This window comes from Amblyomma americanum, unplaced genomic scaffold, assembly GCF_052857255.1.
Source record: "Amblyomma americanum isolate KBUSLIRL-KWMA unplaced genomic scaffold, ASM5285725v1 scaffold_30, whole genome shotgun sequence".
NCBI lineage: Eukaryota > Metazoa > Arthropoda > Arachnida > Ixodida > Ixodidae > Amblyomma > Amblyomma americanum.
The window spans coordinates 679,522-687,591 of NW_027526502.1; the positions used below are offsets into that span (position 1 = coordinate 679,522).

The 8,070-nt window shown below is 52.0% G+C and overlaps 1 pseudogene; it reads right to left on the minus strand.

The window, feature by feature from the left end:
• Window positions 1-1,059: 1,059 nt before the first annotated feature.
• On the minus strand, window positions 1,060-2,319 carry LOC144112041 (uncharacterized; annotated as a pseudogene).
• Between the last annotated feature and the right edge of the window lie 5,751 nt (window positions 2,320-8,070).

An 8,070-nucleotide genomic window follows, 5' to 3' on the forward strand; every position in this document is an offset into this window, starting at 1 on the left:
TAAAAGCCCACGCACGGTTTACGCGCTATCCGGGGGTTCTTCCCCGCTGTTTTTTTTTTTTACTCTACCGCGCACGGGCGCGATTGATTAGGTGCAGCGCCGGTTTTTTTTCGAAAATGCGCTGAATTTTGTGACACTGCCCCTTTCTTTAAGAATATTGTGCAACAATATTCACAAAACACAAAATTCGTGCGCACATGCTTGCGCTCACAATTTATATGGCGAATGCCAGAATACACACATCAATACAATGATGTCTGCACGCACACAACACTTGACAACCGTCAAGATTCACTTCAATACATGCCGCAACTCGGCAACACATTAGCATAACATTACCATGGGAGCATTCAACTTCAAGGCATGCTCACGCCTATACTTCCAGATACATTTCCCACTTGCGCTTCCGTAATGCGCGCGTGAGGACCTTCACAGTTGCCTTTTGCCGCAACAAGAGTCTCTTCGACTCGCGGGTCTTTTTCTCGGTCAACCTGGGCTTCTGTTTCGCCCCACCTGAATCCTCCAGATAAATTTTCCGACTCGGAAAAGAATTGTGCGCTAAGGCATGCACACACAAACAAGGCAGTCGATGTATCCAGGGCACCTGCGTCAAAACACACAGGCTCACAATATTGACCGGTGTGAATGCACGCTTGGTCACATTCCAGAATTTGCCTGTGCGATCGAAATGCAGCTGAAGTAATGTGCACAAAAGCACGATGAACATGTCCACAACCTGCGCCAAGCTGAGCCTAGCGGGATTTTCAGACACCTTGTCCTCTTGAGCTGTCTTTCTTTCGCGTTTCGCTGCTTCCTTGTGACCACTCCGTGGCCTTTCTTTCGGCTGCGCACGGCTTTCTACTGCAGTGCCCGTCCTTTCCAGCGAAAACGTTTTTTCTTCCTCGGAGCGTTCATCCGTGGGACTCTTCGTTCTTCGTGCTTGACTGTCTGCTTCGCTGCTCCTTTGCTTGAGCTAGCACGCTCGCGCTTCTTTCGCCACTTATTTTTCGCTTGGCGATCACTGCGCCGTTCCGAAGAGCATGATTCGGACTTCTTTGTCTAGTGGCTACTTTCTGGGCCCTTGGGAAATTTTGCCCCCTTTATGTTGCCCAATATGAGGTCGTATATGGGGCGCTCCATGCACAGTGCAGTTTGTTTCCCACTGTAGTAGGGAGTCCGCACATGTACTTCAGCTTCCGGCAGGCGCTGAAACGAGCCGTCCACTAGCCGCACAAGGCTCTTCGTTCCAGTGAGATCCTTATCTCTCACTAATCTTCGTTTTATGATTACAGCGCTGCTTCCCGTGTCTCGCAACACTGTAATTGTTTTTTCTCCTACCTTCCCTTTCAGGACAAGCATTCTGTTCATTTCGGCTTCGGGCAGCGCGTTCACTACGGTGTCACGACTTGTACCTTCTTGTCGTTCTTTAGTTCTACAAACCTATTTTCATCTTCTTCCTCCAGGTGGTCATCTGAGGAGGTCCGTACGCACGATACCTGGGGGATATGCTTGCTTGGGTTCGGACAAACCGCGGCTCTGTGCCCCATTTGGCCGCACTCAAAGCAAACTGTTGGGCTACAGTTTGTAGCGCTGTTGTGGCAATTAGATGCGTAATGGCCTAACTTGTTGCACAGGTAGCACTTTGGTGGAGCCTTTGGGCTAAATCGGGCATCGCGGCTGCCAGTTTCGCCCGCTGTCTCCGAATTCGTATTCTTAATCTTGGTCAGATTCGTTCCTCCTTGAGCTTCTAGAAATTGGTCGGCAAGATCTAGCATTTCGGGGAGTCTTGGCTCTTCTTTCTTACAGGTACAGCGACAAGCTCGGGTGACAGCTACTCAGGAATTGTTCCTTGATGAGAAGCTCGCGAAGCTCACTGTATTCCTATGCAATTTCTGAAAGTTCCATCCACCGATCAAAGTAGTGGCTTAATCTTGCCGCATTCTGGGTTGCCGTTTCGCCATTTGTGGGCTTCCCTGTTCTGAATTTATCTCGGAATCCCTCGGTGGTGAGTCGGAATCACTCAAGCAAGGCGGCCTTTACCTTGATGTAGCTTGCAGCATCGTCCGGAGAAAGTCGCCCGAATACGCTTAGGGCTTCCCCGCTGAGACACGTGCTAAGAACGGTAGCACATTCACCCTCTGACCAATTCTGACTTCCCGCGATTCCTTCGAATCGCCTGAGGAACGCGTCGAGATCGTCCCTTTTTCCACCAAACCTGGGAAGTAATCTGCTGGCATCTATCCGCAGGCCGCTGCCTTCTTCTCTAGTGCTGTGGACTTCCGCTGAGTGGTTCCCAGCACGTTGGAGCTCAAGCTTCATGGCAAGCAGTTGTTTTTCGCGTTCGAATTCTCTCTCTGTTTCTCAACCCTCTCTCTCTCTCCTTTTCGGCTTCTTCTCGAGCCTTCTGTCTCTCCTTATCAGCCTTCTCTCTCTCCTGGTTCACCCATTTCCATAGTTCAGCCCCGGACATCCCCATCTGGGTGCCAACCTCAACTAGTTCCTTCAAGCTCATTTTCGGATACTGAACTTCTCAAGGCAGACTACCTCTACACGGTGAACCTCAATAACCGCTTCAGCGCGGCACCGCACAACATCGCTCTGCGGCTAAACACTCGTTTACGACCTCTCCGTAAACTCCTTCCGACTCTTTCTCCGTTCTCTGAGCTCACAAAGCACCAAACATCCTGTCGTGGACGCCAGAATATGTCACCACTTTGCGCACTTTTGCGTGCGCTCCCAGACACCCATAGAGCGTGTGGGTGTAGCGGTCTCGGTCACAGAGGAGATGCCCTCGACTCAGCATGGCAAGCTCAGCCAGAGACCAGCTACCAAGTGACAAAGGGGTTGGTCGTTTGGTGCCGAGCTTTCGCCGGTCGCAAGCCAGAGAATGGGTTGGAGCCAAAGGTTCACAAAACAAAACAGAGTTTATACAGCTAAGAGACGATACAGAGATTCCACAATCACTCGTACGAGCACATGCATAGAGATTCACTAATACAATGCAACTCGTGCAAACTAACAACCGAGAGAGATTACAATTCAACAGAATCTTTGCACCTAAAGTGCACTTACACACAGAGAGACAAATAATGAAAACACAATTTGTTCACCGGGCACTGCGACAGTCCGACGACTTGAGGAGCACGACGGGGCCGATCCGCAGACTGGCGCACGTTGCCTCGCTAGTCCGTCCCTGGTTGGTCGAGTGGTGTTCTCCCGGTAGTCGAGCGGACGCGCTTCTCGGAAGCTTGAACGGCGGCTCGGGCTAGCCCAACAGCGGTTGAAGGCACTCATTTATAGGCGCAGTCCGCGTCTGTTTGTTCTTCGCGCCAGGGCAGGCTCGCACATACACGCAGCTTCAACTGCATAAAATCCTCCTCGTTCTTGCGCCGGGAGCGCGACCCCATTGGTCGAGCGCGGAAACCACCTTCTAGAACAATCTAGGTCATTCGCGGCACGCTGAGTCATCGGCGCAGAAGCGAAGGGGAGAGGGTATCACTTTGGCGCGGTAAAGGTTACCCCCTTTCCGTCGACAACAAGCAAAAACTTCTCCGACATTCGAGAAAAATCGACTCCGCGCGTGTCTTTGTTTGCTTTGGTGCCCCGCCGACGAGCTGAGTGAAAAGCCCACGCGCGGTTTACGCGCTCTCCGGGGGTTCTTCCCCGCTGTTTTTTTTTCTTTTACTTTACCACGCGCGGGCGCGATTGCTGAGGCGCAGCGCCGATTTTTTTCGAAAATGCGCCGAATTTTGTGACATCCGATCCCGCCAATATAACAGGGAATAGCAGCGTAATGCAGATGTAATTTCAGATTATTAGATGTGCTCTTTGCATTTAAATGAATACAAACAGGAGGCGCATATGTATGCACCATTCAACATACATTGTACGTAGCACTACGGCATCAGCATATAATAATGGCCAAATTTTCTCTAGCTCTGAGAAATCTGATAATAATGAAGCAATAAAACATTATAGAGGCTGAAAGTTCGATGCACCTTAAGCAAACATTCTAAAGGGTAAAAAAGCATAGCACACGCAAGAGCAAACGCATGTAAAGAGCAACCTGGGTGCCAAAAGGAAAAACGAGATGGGCGTACGATACAGACACGCGGTTTCAGGTCACGGATTATCTGCAGGTTGAAACCTCCCTCTCGCTTTGCCTCTCGCACGAGCCTCAGAGTAAGCTTCAACAACATGTTACAAAAATAGAAGAAAAAATTAATTCTACTAGGCGAGTATAAAAAATTGAGCATAAACCAAACATACCTTGACGACGTTGCCAATGGAAACCCGAGGATGAAATAAGGCTACAACAGCTGCAAGTATACATATATGAATTCAACGCAACCTTCTGTCCTGCGCCTTCTCACGGCACAGCGAAAGCTCAAACATACGCGTTTCATCTTCCTTACGCCCTCTTTTTATTTTCTTGTGACTAAGTGCGGAGATAAAACTGCTTGGAGCCAGTTGGGAAGGGGGGACGTCTTGAGGTAGTAGCCCTGGCGCGCCGCACCCATGGTACAGCAGACTGCGCGTGCGGCACAATACGGCGTGGGAGGTGAAACCAAGGGGATCAAGACGCAAGTAATCCGGTTGGGGTGGGTTGGGAGACAGCGACGCGAACACAACGCAAACTATACCGCTGCGACAGGGCGGCAACGTAGGTAGAGCAGGTTAATCCATGGGCACTCGCAGCAAGAGTCTGGTGGGCTTCCGAAGATCTTTCCCACCTATGACTGCAGTGGATGGCCACGCTGCCACCAACAACACGCCACAGTCGTCGGAGGCGCTGAGGGATGCAGAGTGCGCGCTAGGAGTCGCCCATTGCCTTGAAATCCGCAGCCGCGAACGACGCCTGGAAGAGCTCCATTATAGTGTAGGGCCGTGAAGCTGCGCAAAGGACTTGCGATGCGCCGCGCGCCGCTGCATCAGTTCCCAAGGGAATTATGTGCGCACGCCGAGGTGCGCGGGAAAGCTGCCATGAATCCGTAGCTACGAAGTCCACGACAGCCCAGTGATGAAAGCAAGAGCTGCCGCGCGCTGGGGCTTGCGCGCGAGAGGCTAGGGGCTGCGCGAATACGTATGCGCAAGATGGTTTCCGTCCAGCGAGGAAACCGAGCGAGCGACGGGAGAACATTACTGCGCCTCTGCTAGAGAGCGGCGCAACGAGGACTGCTGGTAATTGGGGATGCCTGCAGGGACCGCCGCACCGTGTTGAAGCTGGAAACACTATAGAAGACGGGCACATTGGTGACCGCCGCTTCCGGCGGCGCGATGAAAAGCCAAACCGCCGTCGCCTGCCTGCCTGCAGCATGGAGCCGACGGCCCACAAGAGAGATGCGGGGTTAACTGCTTCCTTCGGCTGTTCAAACGAAACTGCTTGATCTCTCAAAACGACGAGTGCAAGAGCAAAACCTTCTCTCCCCGCAGCTTTTGGCGCGAGGGAGAGAGAAAAGAGAGCGAGGAGTCAATATGTTATAATTATAATTATATAATTTTTGAAAATGAACAACCAACTAGCTCAGATGTCAATTCTGCTTCAGTCAATATGTATTTTTTGTTGAAAAGCATTGGTCCCAAAAACGTTGTACCGTTACCTTTCTGGGACCAAAATGCTATGATTCTTTTTTGTTTCTCCTTAACACTATCTAAAAAAATGTTTCTAGACCCTTAGTGGGCGTACTGCCCTTTTGCCTGTGTTTCTATGTCCTGTCTCTACCGTCTGGAAATGTTTGATAAATGTTATACTGGGATTCGGACATTCCATCATTTCTGGGCGCACATGGGGAGGTGCGTTGTTTGCTGAGCCCAATTAAATGTCATGACTAACGCAACGATTTTTTCTCTATGATAATTAAAAAACTCGCTGCGATACAACCGCACTGTGGAGATATGCTCGGCAATGCTTTCCTTGGCGCCCGAAGGCCAGTAAATCGGGGGGGGGGGATATGAGGCAGGCGCTGCCGCGGAGCTACCGCGGGCCCGCAGTCCCCAAAGAAACGCCCGCACCGCGGCACGCCAGTCGGCACAAACCAGTGTTGCCGATAACGCGTTAGAAGCAGAGATGGACATCCTCACGAGGCCGAGCCCTCATGAGGGCTGTTGGAACTCAGGTAGCAGCATCCCACCGCTGCCGCCAGTTGTTGAGACTCAGGTAGCGTGGTCGGGCCGGAGAAGGGACGAGGAGGATCGGGGACGTGGTTACGAAGGAAAAAGCAAGGAAAAACATTATACAGGCTATTTACATACTGTACGAGTGAAAGCAACTGAGTGCCTCTCTGTAAAGGGAAGTCTCTTAGGAGACGGGTGTCTCTTCGATCGGGGTCTCCCCTAGCAAAGGGTCTCTTTCAAGAGGGGTCTCTCTAGTACCAAACCGGCAGCTCGTTAAATACTAGGTCCGTTCGATTCGCCTGCACTCCCTGCGCCAGTTCTGTAAAGTTCCGCAGCGGTGACGTGGCGGTGCCGCGAGCGTGCACCGCCAGTTCCAGCAGTTCGAGTGCTGCCTACTTCCAGAACGAATGGTCGAGTGCAGGCCTGCATGGTCGTCTGCTAGCCTTGGCGTCGCCACCAAATTGCAGCCAGCAGCGTGGCGCCCAAATCAACGGCCACCAACATCCCGAACCGCGTTAAGAATTTTCAAACAGCACATCGCAGCGAAGCGTTGCCATGAATCAGTCTCGATGCAACCTTGCGGCAGCTAAGCGAAACGTACGTGTGTTCTTTTACTGAACACGACTGAGGTGTGCGCTCGACTTGCATGCTAAGCGGTTGTTGCAACGGCGTGCATCATGCGCTGCATGCACGTGTTTACTTTTTAGTTGACATAACCGGCTTCGAGTACTAATATAACTTTATTAGTAGAAAGGAAAGACGCCAGTTACGGGTCCGTCGAGAGCACGATGGTCGAGAGATGCAAGGTGCCGGCGAGGGCCGCCGTCGCCGCCTTCTCGGGTGGCCACTCACGTTCCATGAGAGTCGGCGGGCCCGCGTGAGGCACTGTTATCATCGACGAGTGGAATAATTTGAGTATCTCCGCCATTTATCACAAAGCGCAAACCATCGTCTCGCAAGCCGTCTGCTTCCATGGCGGCTACAGCTGCACCATTTCGGCACCGACCATTGAGGAGGTGCATAGTTTTCCTGCACTTTCGTGAACTAGACCTGCACAACGTCTTCACTTTTTTGAAACGAATGGCGTCGTGCAGACGGCGCCATCTTGCACCGCTGAAACAAATGGCGAAGTGCAGCACCGCGAGAGCTAGTTCACGTAGTGCAGGCGAATCGAACGGACCTACTGTTCCTATTCCCCAGATCCCTGACTGGAGAATACAGTTCGAAGAATGATGTCCAATCAAACGTGAAGAAGAAGACACTGGTGGTACCGCCCACGGCAGGGCGGTGCTGACGCTCTCTCAGCTCGTCGATGGAAAGGGTACAAGCATAGCCTCCTCTATTGGTATAAGACACGGTCACGTTGTTGTCAGCACGGCTTCCACGTATCCACGGCTTCCACGGCTTCCCTCGCCCGCGTATTGCTCAGTGGAACTGCAACTCCCTGCGCCGCCGGCTTGCTGAATTGCGAGAACACCTCCCCCGATGCAACTACGATGTACTCTGTTTTCAAGAAACATATGTTCGTGCGGAGGAGGTGCCTCTACCAGGTTACATAGGGTATAGTAGCCACAGCGAGTGTGGTTCTACTGTGTGCTGTGCTTCCCCCTGTGCCGATGTTAGCCACCCTCCCGGATCGCCCCGAACTGCAGTGTATGTCCGGCGCAGCCTTTCTCATGCTGTTCTCCCTGTTTCTGACTTATGCAACAGCACGGTGGAGTGTGCCGCGGTTAGGGTTCGCATCGGAAATACAGATACAGCTGTTGCCAGCGTTTACGTGCGCCCAAACCACACCTATGATGATAACTTCATAGTGCACCTAGCGCACCGTCTCGGCTGCGGGTGCCTAATATGCGGTGATTTCAACGCACTCCACACTGCGTGGGGTTGCCGCAAGAACAATGCCGATGGGAACAAAGTTCTCAATGCTGTCATAAGTGCTAACCTCCTAGTCTT